The following is a 12,927-nucleotide window of genomic DNA, read 5'->3' as shown; positions in this document are numbered from 1 at the left end:
ACTGGGATACACATTTCGCAAAGGCCACCTGGTTAGTCAACACTAGGGGATCTGCCAATCCATCTGGCCCTGCCCAATCAATCAAAACTTTTACGCACTGTAGAAGGGCATAAAGTCCCTGTAGCGCACATAAAAAATATGCTGGGGAAGACAGTCTGGGTTATTCCTGCCTCAGCCAGAGGCAAACCCATTCGTGGGATTGCTTTTGCTCAAGGACCTGGGTGCACTTGGTGGGTGATGCGGGAGGATGGGGAAGTCCAATGTGTACCTCAAGGGGATTTGATTTTGGGTGAAAATAGCCAATGAACTGAATTGTACGATGTTAATTGCTATATAATACTGGATGTCATCACTTCAATGATTACTATGTGCCATATCAATGGTATTACAGTAAGAATCACCCAAATTAATGAAGAATGAACTCTGAGGAAACCGAACAAAAAGTGCAGCGGTGGTGAAACCAGAACTGGCTTCAGCATGCAACAATCCAACACCACACACCATGTCTCCTGCCCTGAAAGACTGTTATGATGGATGAAGCCCAAAGTCATGGACTAAATGAACTCAACAAACATTTTAGAGGGATAGCCTATAGACTAAGGAAATGATATCTGTGTGTGTGTGTTTATATATCTCAAAAGACAGGAAAAGTGGTGGTCATTAATTGGAATGTATTGGAAAGTGTAAGACCTGGGCATGACGTATATGGTATGGAATAAGGGGTGGATACTGTCCTGGTTTCAGCTGGGATAGAGTTAATTTTCTTCCTCGTAGCTGGTATAGTGCTGTGTTTTGGATTTAGGATAAGGACAATGTTGATAACACACTGATGTTTTATTTGTTGCTAAGTAGTGCTTACACTAAAAGTCAAGGACTTTTTAGCTTCCCATGCTGTGCCTGGTGCACAAGAAGCTGGGAGGGGGCACAGCCAGGACAGCTGACCCACACTGGCCAAAGGGCTATTCCATACCATATGACATCATGCTCAGTATATAAACTGGGGGGAGTTGGCCGGGGGGCAGCGATTGCTGCTCGGGGATGGGCTGGGCATTGGTTGGAGGGTGGTGAGCAATTGCATAGTGTATCATCACTTGCTTTGTATATTATTATTGTATTATTATATTATTGTTATTTTTATTATTATTATTTTTATTACTATTACTACTATTCTATTTCATTTTACTTCAATTATTAAACTGTTCTTAGCCCACGAGTTTTCTGACTTTCACCCTTCCAGTTCTCTCCCCCATCCCATTGTGGGGGGAGTGAGCGAGCAGCTGTGTGGTGCTTAGTTGCTGGCTGGGGTAAAAACACAACAGCTGTCTGGGCAGGGGCCACCAAATGAGTGGCAGAATGGGAAGTGCATAATTGGGAATTCAGACAGAGACCAGTCTGGAGTGCAGAATGATAGCAGGAGCTTGTGGGTATAGCCCACGCCCAACCCCTTGTCATCGGACATATCTCAGGTCACCAGTGTGTACTTTACTGTGGGGGGTTGGTGCACTGGAATAATGTAGCAGATTCCCTTGTGTCTCTGTGTCTCTCTCCCTTTCGAACAGTCATCTTTTAGTGTGGCTGCATTGCAACCTTGGCCACTCAGGAAAGGAAGATCTCACATGACAGGCAAGCCTTCACACCTGGTCATTTGCCTGGCAGGATGTAAAAGATGTAGCCTTCTCGTGTCCCGCCTTTAGAGTAGACCAACTATCCACTGCCACCTTGGTGAAGAACAGATCTGACTTCTACATCCTCTAGAGCTTTACAGGCTATGATCCATCCCCCAATCAACTACAAACCATGTGGCGGGGTCCATCATACACCATGCAAACCTACCGTGCCAATATTGACAATTGCCTGAGAGGTACCACTTGCTGCTGTGACCTCAGCACAATAGGAGCACCCAGCCTATACTGGCTGGTCGGCAACCGTGCCATGAAAAACCTCCCATGGAGGTTGGAGGGGACCCGCACACTCGGACAAATAGTGCCTGGAATAAATGTTGAAGAAAACCTTGACACGACCCATGTCCGCAATTACCCTAACACCCTGCAACATCGGCATGGCATTAACCCTTTTGTAAAACAAGGATTCAGATTTCACTAATTTTCCCTGAGCCCTCCTTCCTTGGCTAGGAGTCTCCGAGCTGGAGAAAGTGATCATCAATCTCTCTGCTATGCTGGAAAATATAGAAAACATAACAACTGATGCCATCCAAGCACTGCAGCAAGAGGTCACTCAAGTATCACAGACTACTGTTCAAAAGCATCTAGCCTTAGACTACTTGCTGGCTGTGCAAGGTGGCTGTGTCAACCAAGATCGACGCATTGAGACCAACCTTAAGAAAACCTGGGAACAACTAAAGCCCTTGCATCAGGTGGCAACCAAAAATACCAATTGGGGAACTGGCAAGTTGTGGTCACGGCTTACCTCTTGGTTCCCAGATCTCAGGGTAGTTGTCAAAAAATTTTGGCTGTACTTCTTGTAATTATCTTGTTTATTGCCATTTTTATGCTTTGTTTTGTATCAGCAGATGGGGTTGCAGACTGCATTGTAAAGCATTTACACAGTTGAGGTCAAGCCACTCCCTGACCCTGGTTGGTGAGCCACTAGATATAAGCGGATGCTAACCCTGAATTGTAATCTCTTTCGCATCTTCTCTCGTTGCAGTTGGGAAGACACTGTAGTAATCACCTCCCAGATGCCCGTGCAACTGATACTTGATAGAGGTGATCCTAGGGTGGCGTGACTGTAAGAAAGAGTGGAATGAACCTCACACAAAAGAGAGAAGCAGCAACATGTTTTACTGAGGTAAAATAATAATTTGACAGAGTTCAATGAATTTGATGGAATTTAGCAAAGTTTAATAGTGGTTTGCCAAGGTTCAATAAGTTTGATGGCAAGGTTCACCTTATTAATTACTGCATGGAAGAAACATGCAAAGGAAAACTGAGTTAGAATCGAGTTAGAATGATTCACACAGAGACCGGAGACAAAAAGGGTAAGGAAGACCCTCCCGTTGAGTCACAAGGTTCAGAGTGGATCCCCTTGCTTTCTAAACTCCTGATGAAGCTTAGGTGTGGTTACGTGCAATCTTAGTCTCAGACTTGGACAATGGTTTATGTCTAATGGAATTATCTATACAACGTTTATAGTAATTAATATTTAATAGCTACATGGATTAGTAATGTTTCATTAATATTAATTCAACATGCTATCAGTCACTTACCAAAGATCTACTTTGGTAAAAGGTCTCTCTGCCTCGAGGAACAACCTTGAGAGGTGTCCCAGCTCAAGGGGAGATCACCGCCATGCAGCCACACTGCCTAGCAGGGAGAGCTCAAAGAAGGCTCACTTAGGCTGCCATATTTATGGAATAAAGTGGTTGGCTCGTAGTCAAATTACATGCAATGGAAAAAGTATGCAGGAGAGACTTTGTACCCACGACTTTGTTCCTTGATAAATGAGTCTTGGAAAAGCCACCTGCTCTTCATGTGTCAATTGCATGATTGGTGTTCCAAGCTCATATGCATCGATGCTCACTGTGTCACTCTGTTCCTTTGTGGGTTCTCAGAGAACAGACCAGAACCAGAGGAGTTCTTGGCCTGGTTATGGCTCAGGCCTTTACCTCCTTTGGAGCCTGTACCAAACTACCGCTAGTTTGGTTAAGAGGTCGAGTGCATCTGTCACACTCCACCCCGTGACTACGGTCAGCCCACTTTATCAACTCACAGAGTGGTAGTACAGTTACCTCTTGCCTCTATGTCATAAATATATGGTGTATTGCAGATCAGTGGTAAGGGTACAATTATTTGATAAGCTGTTCAGTTTAAGTGTTCTAATTAATGTTAGTTATATACCATGTTACATACAAAATCAGTTGATTGTATACGTTTTACATGCTGGATTGATGTAATTTGTTTCATCTTTTGCCAAACTCTGATATACAGAATGATTATAAGCAATAAACACAATAAGGTCAAAATCGACAAAACTACAGTTGGATGCAGCATCAAAATCAAAATTCCAGTTGCTGTTGGTGACCACTCCAAAAGAGTTTCCCACCAGTGATGTTCTCCATCTTTCTTCACTCTTTCTAGGACATGGTGTATCTCTTCTGCATCATGATGGACGGTAATCAGAGTTCTTTGTCCCTTGTTCCGAATTCGTTTTAGCAATTGACACAGGTCATTATGTTGCAACAGTTTCCTTACCAATTTGAGATTCATTCCAATGGGGGTAGGTAATAAATCTTGATACGATATATAGTTAGATTGTAACAATTGGTGGGATGTGACAGGAGCTGAATAGTTAAAGTCGCATCCCATAATTTCAGCAAAATTACAAATACAGATATTTGAGTGATTACTTGCATCTACAGTAATGTTATCTACGAATATAAAAATCACAAAGGGTTCTCATACAAACACATCCGTTTCCAAGATATACAAGTACAGTTTCAGGGGTTTCATCGGGATGTATTTCAAAATGACAAACATTTTGTTCAGTGTCAAGACAGACGTCTTGGGCGTTAATGGTATTACTTTCACAAATAAATCCTTGTTGGGCCATTACAACGCATGCATCAACATCAATAGTTTGCCATTTGTTCCCATGCAGGTAATTGCAGCCTTAGAAACACCACTGAGGTCTGAGAGAGGGTTTCAAATTTTAAACTTATTGTTTAAAATTTACACAATTATTTAAAATTTTAAACAATATTTCAAGTGTTCTACAGATACTACAGTATGCAAATTCCCAATAAAATATTATATTTTAAATTTTTGTTTAAATATGAATATTTACTCATACAGATTCTTCTGCTAAAATATATCTTATTTTGAAAGGTTAATTTTTGTTGGTTTATTCAATAGGCTAGAAGAGTGACTGATTCTTTTCCTATTATAATGGCATCATTTACTAGCAGTTCTATACAGCATTTGGAAGAGATATATATGCTTACAAGGTATTTTCTCATTGGACATTCCTTAAGTTCCACATAGTGTCTTTTTTAAGATGCAATCTTTAAAAGCTTCTAAAGTCAAAGAGAATTGCTACTAACAGGTAGCAATGTAGGTAAATAGAAATTGCACATCAATAATTTGTTACTCCCATCTTACTGCCTGACCTGAATAGTTCAGAAAAAAATTAAGTTTGCTTGTCTTATCTCTACACAACTGAGTTCACTTATTTATTCACCTAAAAATGTTGCTGAACCTAAACAGACTCTACAAATTTGTATCATTTTAAGTATTTTATTGCTTGTGAGAATTGTATTTTTAAATGACATATACAATGAATTAAAAACTTGCTTACTTTACAAAAAAAGCTCAATCCACTAAATACTACTCTAACAGCAGCACAGATCTGAGGTATAACTCAGCATGTTTCCTACTAGACATCAGAAAACTTATCATAAATGTTGTAACGTAACATCCTCCTTATTGATATCTGTGATCCTTTTTGTGCATCTTAGTTGATTAAAGAATGCTCCTTAATCACTTCATTTCACACAGAAAAGCACCTTTGTTCAACAGAACGTCTCCTCTAATGAAAGACTAAATTGATACACAAAATGCGAGAGAGATTTCTATGAGAACTTATGAATATCAGAGCTAATGTTGCAGTAATTTTTTTTGCAGAACTGAACGCCTTTTCACACATTCTTCTGAAGCACTACAAATAGTTACATGATGGAAAAACAAGCTTTAAGAAGTAGTCTTTTTATGGAAACCACCCTTCGCTGCTCCTGATTTACTGCATATGTTAACTGCAACCTTGTATTTTCTGCTGAATGCTATGCAAAGACATCATGTAGTACCTTCCCTTTGAATCTTTCAGACTTCTTTCTCAAAGTAAATTTAAAGCACTAACTATGGATACATCTTATTTTTTTCTTTAATTGGGATGGAACCACAGTTCTCTCTACTACTGTCGGTAACATTAGAGAGAGCATTTGAAACTGCCCAAAATGTATTCACCCATCGCAACGATCATATTCCAAATTATGAAGCAAAATGCATCAACAGGAGTTCATATTAGAATCATAGAATCGTAGAATGGCTTGGGCTGGAAGGGACCTTAAAGATCATCTAACTCCAACCCCCCTGCCATGGGCAGGAATGCCACCCACTAGACCAGGTTGCTCAGGGCCCCGTCCCGTACGTCTCTGGGCAACCTGTTCCAGTGCCTCACCACCCTCTGAGTAAAGAATTTTCTCCTAACATCTAATCTAAATCTCCCCTCTTTCAGTTTGAAACTGTTCCCCCTTGTCCTATCGCTATCTGCCCTTATAAAGAGTGTCTCCCCCTCTTTTATATAAGCCTCCTTTAAGTATTGCAAGGACACTATAAGGTCTCCCTGGAGCCTTCTCTTCTCCAGGCTGAACAACCCCAACTCTCTCAGCCTGTCCTCATAGCAGAGGTGCTCCAGCCCTCTCATCATCTTAGCGGCCCTCCTCTGGATCCGTTCTAAAAGGTCCACATCTTTCTTGTGCTGAGGGCTCCAGAGCTGGACGCAGTACTCCAGGTGGGGTTTCACAAGGGCAGAGTAGAGGGGGAGAATCACCTCCCTCGACCTGCTGGCCACGCCTCTTCTGATGCAGCCCAGGATACGGTTGGCTTTCTGGGCTGCTAGTGCACATTGCTGGCTGATATCCAGCTTTTCGTCCACCAGGACCCCCAAGTCCTTCTCTGCGTGGCTGCTCTCAATGAGTTCTTCTCCCAGTCTGTACTCATGTCTGGGATTGCCTCAACCCAGGTGCAGGACCTTACACTTGTCCTTGTTGAACCTCATTTGGTTCATATGGGCCCACTTCTCAAGCTTGTCCAGGTCCCCCTGGATGGCATCCTGTCCTTCAGGTGTGTCAACTGCATCACTCAGCTTCGTGTCATCCGCAAACTTGCTGAGGGTGCACTCTATCCCACTGTCTATATGTCATTGATAAAGATATGGAAAAGCACTGGTCCCAAGACAGAGCCTTGAGGGACACCACTTGTCACTGGTCTCCACCTGGACATAGAGCCATTGACCGCATATTACTAACATAGTTCATGACTATATGAGTGCAAAAATGTCTATTTTCACTAGCACTACGGAAATGCATTCTATCAATCAATCAGACCTACCTTACCATTATAAAACAAATATGCATATGGAGGAAGGGACAGGACAGTCCTGCCTAAATGATTCACAGGAAGTATGTGGTTTCCACAGCAAACAATGAAATTCCACAAAGTATTTTTTAATACAAAATGAAATAGCAATTTTGGCCTTATGCAGCCACAGAGCTATTAACTTCACCATAGTAAGCACCTGACTCATCCTAACTAGGCAGTCAGGTAAAAGGGAAAAGGAAAAAAAAAAAAAAAAGAAAAAAACAACTATATCATCTATGAGAAAATTTTATATTGGTATATCAAGTAATGTGGAATAATTGTGTACAGGGGACTGGAGAGAAAAAAGGAAAGAAAGAGGGGAAAAAAGTCAAATATGCCTGATACAGATTTGCTATAGCTATTACACATCTGTTTTGAGCAGATGCAACTCCTATTGAAACACTGCTTTTAATTTAACCAGTGCTGTAAAACATCATAACCTGCTTTGAGTTACCAGTTACATTACCATAGAAACTGTCCATGACGCTTACTAGTAGGAACTACCAGCACTGTTCAGAAATCTGTAATAGGGTTTTTTTGCTTTTAACTGTTTAGAAGAGAAGTAAGGGGGGTATATATTTTTTAAGCTAGAAAAGAGCCTAATTAAGACAGTCAAATCTGACCAGTAGCTTAAAGGAAAATCCACTTAACTCTCCAGCCCATAATTGTTTCTATGAAACTGAACCCTCTGCTCTTAGTACTTTGAGATTTGAACCACTGAGAAACTGTATTTTAAAGCTATGTTGTTCAACCTAAATTCTTTCCAAGAAAGCAAGAAAATACCATTCAGCTCTGAAGAAGAAATTTCTCAGTAGTTTAGAAACATACTTTTCTTATAACTACTACCACACAAATACTCACCTCTTGGTGAGTCTTTTTTTTTAGAGTACTCAGAAATAGCTCCTGAGTGCTTGTTTAGGAGCATGACTTCATTATGTAAAATGTTTCCACCTATACCAATGTGGGCAAACAGCTACTTCAGTAAGCATCGAACTTACTTGCACATGACCACAACTCAGTGGTTCGTCTAGGATGCCAATGAAACTGCGCAATCATGTTGTAAATTAGTTACTAGAATGATTGGGAATTTAACAGTCCACTGTGACCTGGAAAACAGCTGTACCAGCAAAACTGAAGGGGTGTTAAAACAGTGACATGCAGGTAAAAATGAAATAGTGAGTTAGAAGTAATTTCAAATTAGCCATCAAAGAACATGTACATGGAGTTGCCCCCTGAGTAGAGAGAGGTGGAAATGCTGAGCAATGCAGATAAGCCCCATCCATCAGAGTAGAGTCCTAGTGGGGAGAATCTTTAAATTTTGTAGATATTCCACTACATCTGAGCACTGGAGACAACTCTTCCTCATAAAGTATAGGAAACAAAAGGCTGTTCTTCCCAACATGAACTTTATCTCTTCCTTAATGGCCAGAGTACATGGCAGACAGGAGATATAAATACAAACTTTCGTGTAAGAGGACTTTCCCATTCTCCTCTCGGAAGATTCCTTGAATCATCAGTTATAGAGCATATAGAAGGGCTCTGAAAATAGAGATCCTTTCTTTTCAAATTGCTCTCTTTTGTGTCTTCAGTTTAGAATCCCAGGCCTTATGCTTGAGGCACTTAAATGAGAAGGTGAACTACATTCTTGTTCTTGCTCCCTATCCTTATAATCTTACATTTAGCCACTCTCCTGGAAGACTGATTCAGGTCCCCTCAGGAAGGACCATCTTGAAGCTATTGGGTAAAAATGAAAGAAGGTGAGGTTACTTTCTCCTCCATTTTTGTATAATGACTAATCCAAAAGGCACATTCTTTGAACACCTCTCAAATTAAAGCCCTGAAAATGATGTAGGTAAAGAAGTTCATCCCCATATGAGTAAGAAAGGAGCTTAGTGCCCGTCTACTGCTGTGTATGCATGCAGATGAGCCTCTGCTGAGGCACCCTGAGAATTTACCGAGATAAAACTCCATTGCTTTCATTGTGAGATGATAGCTGAGGAAATGTAAAGAAGATCTAAGTTATGGACAGAAGTGCCTAAAGTCACATTTAGAGACCAGTTCACTTAGCATCTCTTTCTGTGGAGCAATCATTTTCTAAGGGACATTTTCTTAGTTTTTATGCAAATACACCAGGGGCTACCTGCAGTAACTCCTTTTTCACAAGTGCTCTGACAGACCATTGCACAAATGCAAGAAATAAGCCCCGACCCTCCAGAAGGACCCCATGCTAGAAAGAACAGCATCAGGTCTTAATAGTCTCAGCCCGACCCAGAGGTTGAATGAGTGCCCCACGAGAGCCAACAGATTAATCCAATCAAATAAAACAATAGTTAGTGGATTTACCAACCAAGCTGAGAGTGAGAGCGCCATGTGAAAGAAGGGGTGGTGCACCTGTCTAGATCAGGCATACACTCACGACTTACTTCATGTTTATTAATCACCCTTCAATGGGTAAAATGTCTTTATTTTGCTGAGTTCTTTATTTTTCATCAGTATCTTTCGATTATGACATACATATTTGTGACCCAACACTATGGGGACAGGCAGATTCTTTAGGGATCCTTGGTAGAATGATGACATAATAAAGTTGTCATTACAATCAAAACTTTATATTAACCTGGACCCTCTGCAGATCTGGTTGTTTTAACTAACATTCTAGATCCTCTAAAGATTGGGTCATTTTAACACATTAACCATAACTTGAGTTCAAAGTACACATACAAAACTCATTCAATCCTTGGAGTAAGCAGTCAACCGGGGAGGCGTCCCTGACCACTGGGGGATCAGCTAACAGGTCCATGACTTTCTTGCAAAGGGGGTCCCAGAGCTGGATGCAGTACTCCAGGTGGGGGCTCACCAGAGCAGAGTAGAGGGGGAGAAACACCTCCTTCAACCTGCTGGCCATGCTTCTTTTCATGCAGCCCAGGATACAATTGGCTTTCTGGCCTGCAAGCGCACACTGCCAGCTCATGTCCAATTTTTCATTCACCAGTACCCCCAAGTCCTTCTCTGCAGGACTGCTCTCAACCCATTCATCACCCAGTCTGTACTGATATTGGGGATTGTCCTGACCCAGGTGCAGGACCTTGCACTTGGCCTTGTGGAACTTCATGAGAATCGCATGGGCCCACTCCTCAAGCCTGTCAAGGCCCCCCTGGATGGCATCCCTTCCCTCTAGAGTATCAGCTGCACCGCTCAGCTTGGCGTCGTCCGCAACCTTGCAGAGGGCGCGCTCAATCCCACTAGCTATGTCATTAATGAAGTTATTGAACAGTACGGACCCCTGAGGGACACTGCTTCTTACTGATCTCCATTTGGACACTGAGCCGTTGACTGCAACTCTTTGGATGCGGCCATCCAGCCAATTCCTTATCCATCGAATAGTGCATCCATCAAACCCATATCTCTCCAGTTTAGCAACAAGGATGTTGTGTGGGACCATGTCAAAGGCCTTGCAGAAGTCAAGATATATGACATCAGTTGCTCTTCCCTTATCCACCAACACAATCACTCTATTGTAGAAGGCCACCAGATTAGTCAGGCATGATTTTGACCTTGGTGAAGCCATGTTGGCTGTCTCCATTCATCTCTCTGTCATCCATATGCCTTGACATGTCTTCCAGGAGGATCTGCTCCATGATCTTACCAGGCACAGAGGTAAGGCTGACAGGTCAGTAGTTCCCAGGGTTCTTCTTATTCTGACAATAGTATATATTACCTGTGTTTCATCTTCTGTTTAAATAGTACTTCCTTTAACCCAGTATAAAATTTATTTTTTAAATATAACATCTTGATACACGTGTACCAATACTGAATTTCACAAGTTCCTTGTGTCTTGTGGCTTCTGCGCTGTCTGTAGACACTTCCTATGCATTTACCATGTGCATTGTTTTACAAGATCAGGACTGCTGTACATCATTTCCTTGTCCTGTTTGTGAAGTCATCATTGATGAAAAGACAGATGGAAAAGAGGAAAAAAAAAAGATCTTTGGCCTATTTTTTACTTACACTGCATGTTATTATACTACTATTGTTGCACCACTGGCAGGGAAAGGGAAGGGGAAGTGTTAGTCTGAAATTGACAAAAAAGGTTTTCTACAAAAAGAAGATATGATTGTCTAATCACCTCAAGTGTACAATTCTGACAGAAGTAAAAAAAAAGGAAATGCCAAGAAAATGCCATTCTAAAAGCACATGAGGGATCACACATGAATATTCTTAAATCTGAAACATTATCTACGGGCCCTCAAAACAGCTGGTTTGTCCTTCTCCACAGATGCTGTCATTAAAGCTGGGGTTTCCCCAATTCTAAGAATGTTCCAGTGTCAGAGAAAGGGCAACTGAACAAACCTGGCAAACCCCTGCAGGGAAAGATGTAGGTTAGATTGCTTTTGGATATTCAGAGAGATGAACTGGACACTATTTAGCCAGAAGACCCATGGATTCAATCATATAATACAGAGCCACAGTATCCTGAGTTCAGCAGAGCCTTGTGGAATAAATATATGGAGTTCCCAATTTGGAGATTTCCCCCTTATTGGCAAATAGGATAGGATTTAACATTAGCATTAATTCTTAATATCATCAAACTAACACTGAGGTAGGATTTCTGAACAACTTGATTAGTATTCAGAATATTTTCAGAACTCGCTTTAAATAGTTCTTTCCTTCAAGCACAAGGTTAAGCACTTTAATATGAATCAGTGTAATATGACTAACAGAATTCATTCACATGGTATTTATTTATTTGACAGTGAAATTTTAGTTTCCTCATCATAAGAGATCTTGGAAGATCGTAGACATGCAATAGAAGGAGACAGGTGTTCTTTTCTGAAGAAGAAAGATACAAGAAGAGGTCAGACAGAACTTATATAGCTTGACTGGCTTCAGAAGAGTGGCCAAGTGGAGAAACTGAAAGTAGAAAGAATTGCATCTCTGTTCCATCATACTGAAAGCTATGAAAAATCAGAGATATAGAACACTGGTGCAAAATTAATGTTAATTTCATCATCAGGAAGACACTTCGGAAAACACAGGGAAGTTAAAAGAAAATGACTTGAAAAGAAAAGTTACATGGAAGAATGCTGTAATGAATTGCCAGTTAATGCCAGGTCATATGACCAAACTAATCTGCCACATTTCCAGTTTATATCATCTACTGTACTGGTCCTCTTAAAGCATCACTTAGTTTATGGGATCAGCACCCAGAAACTATGTATCAAAATTTTCCTAAGAGGCGGCTTGCTTCATCATTAAAGACCTGGGATTTCTTGTGGCTCTGTTTTCCTTTTAAACCATTTACTCCTGTTCCAACACCATCAACAGTGATATTGTTTTTGACAGTCTTAGCAAGTCTGCTGCAGCTAATCACACTTATGGTGAATAGCTTTACATGAGTAGGATGGATTTGAATACGCTAATGTGATATCTGGCCATTTTGCAGTTTCTTATTTCTGTAACCCTTGAACATAGAATCATAGAATCATAGAATCATTTAGGTTGGAAAAGACCCTTAAGATCATCAAGTCCGACCGTTAACCTAACACTGCCAAGTCCACCACTACACCATGTCCTCAAGCACCACATCTACCTGTCTTTTAAATACCTCCAGGGATGGAGACTCAACCACTTCCCTAGGCAGCCTGTTCCAGTGCCTGACTACCCTTTCAGTGAAGAAATTTTTCCTAATATCCAACCTAAATCTGCCCTGGCACAACTTGAGGCCGTTTCCTCTTGTCCTGTCACCTGTTACTTGGGAGAAGAGACCGACCCC

Source organism: Platalea leucorodia (assembly GCF_965183815.1).
Source record: "Platalea leucorodia genome assembly, chromosome: W".
Classification (NCBI taxonomy): Eukaryota; Metazoa; Chordata; class Aves; order Pelecaniformes; family Threskiornithidae; genus Platalea; species Platalea leucorodia.
The sequence above is the reverse complement of the archived record's forward strand: the minus strand, read 5'-3'. Positions refer to the sequence as shown.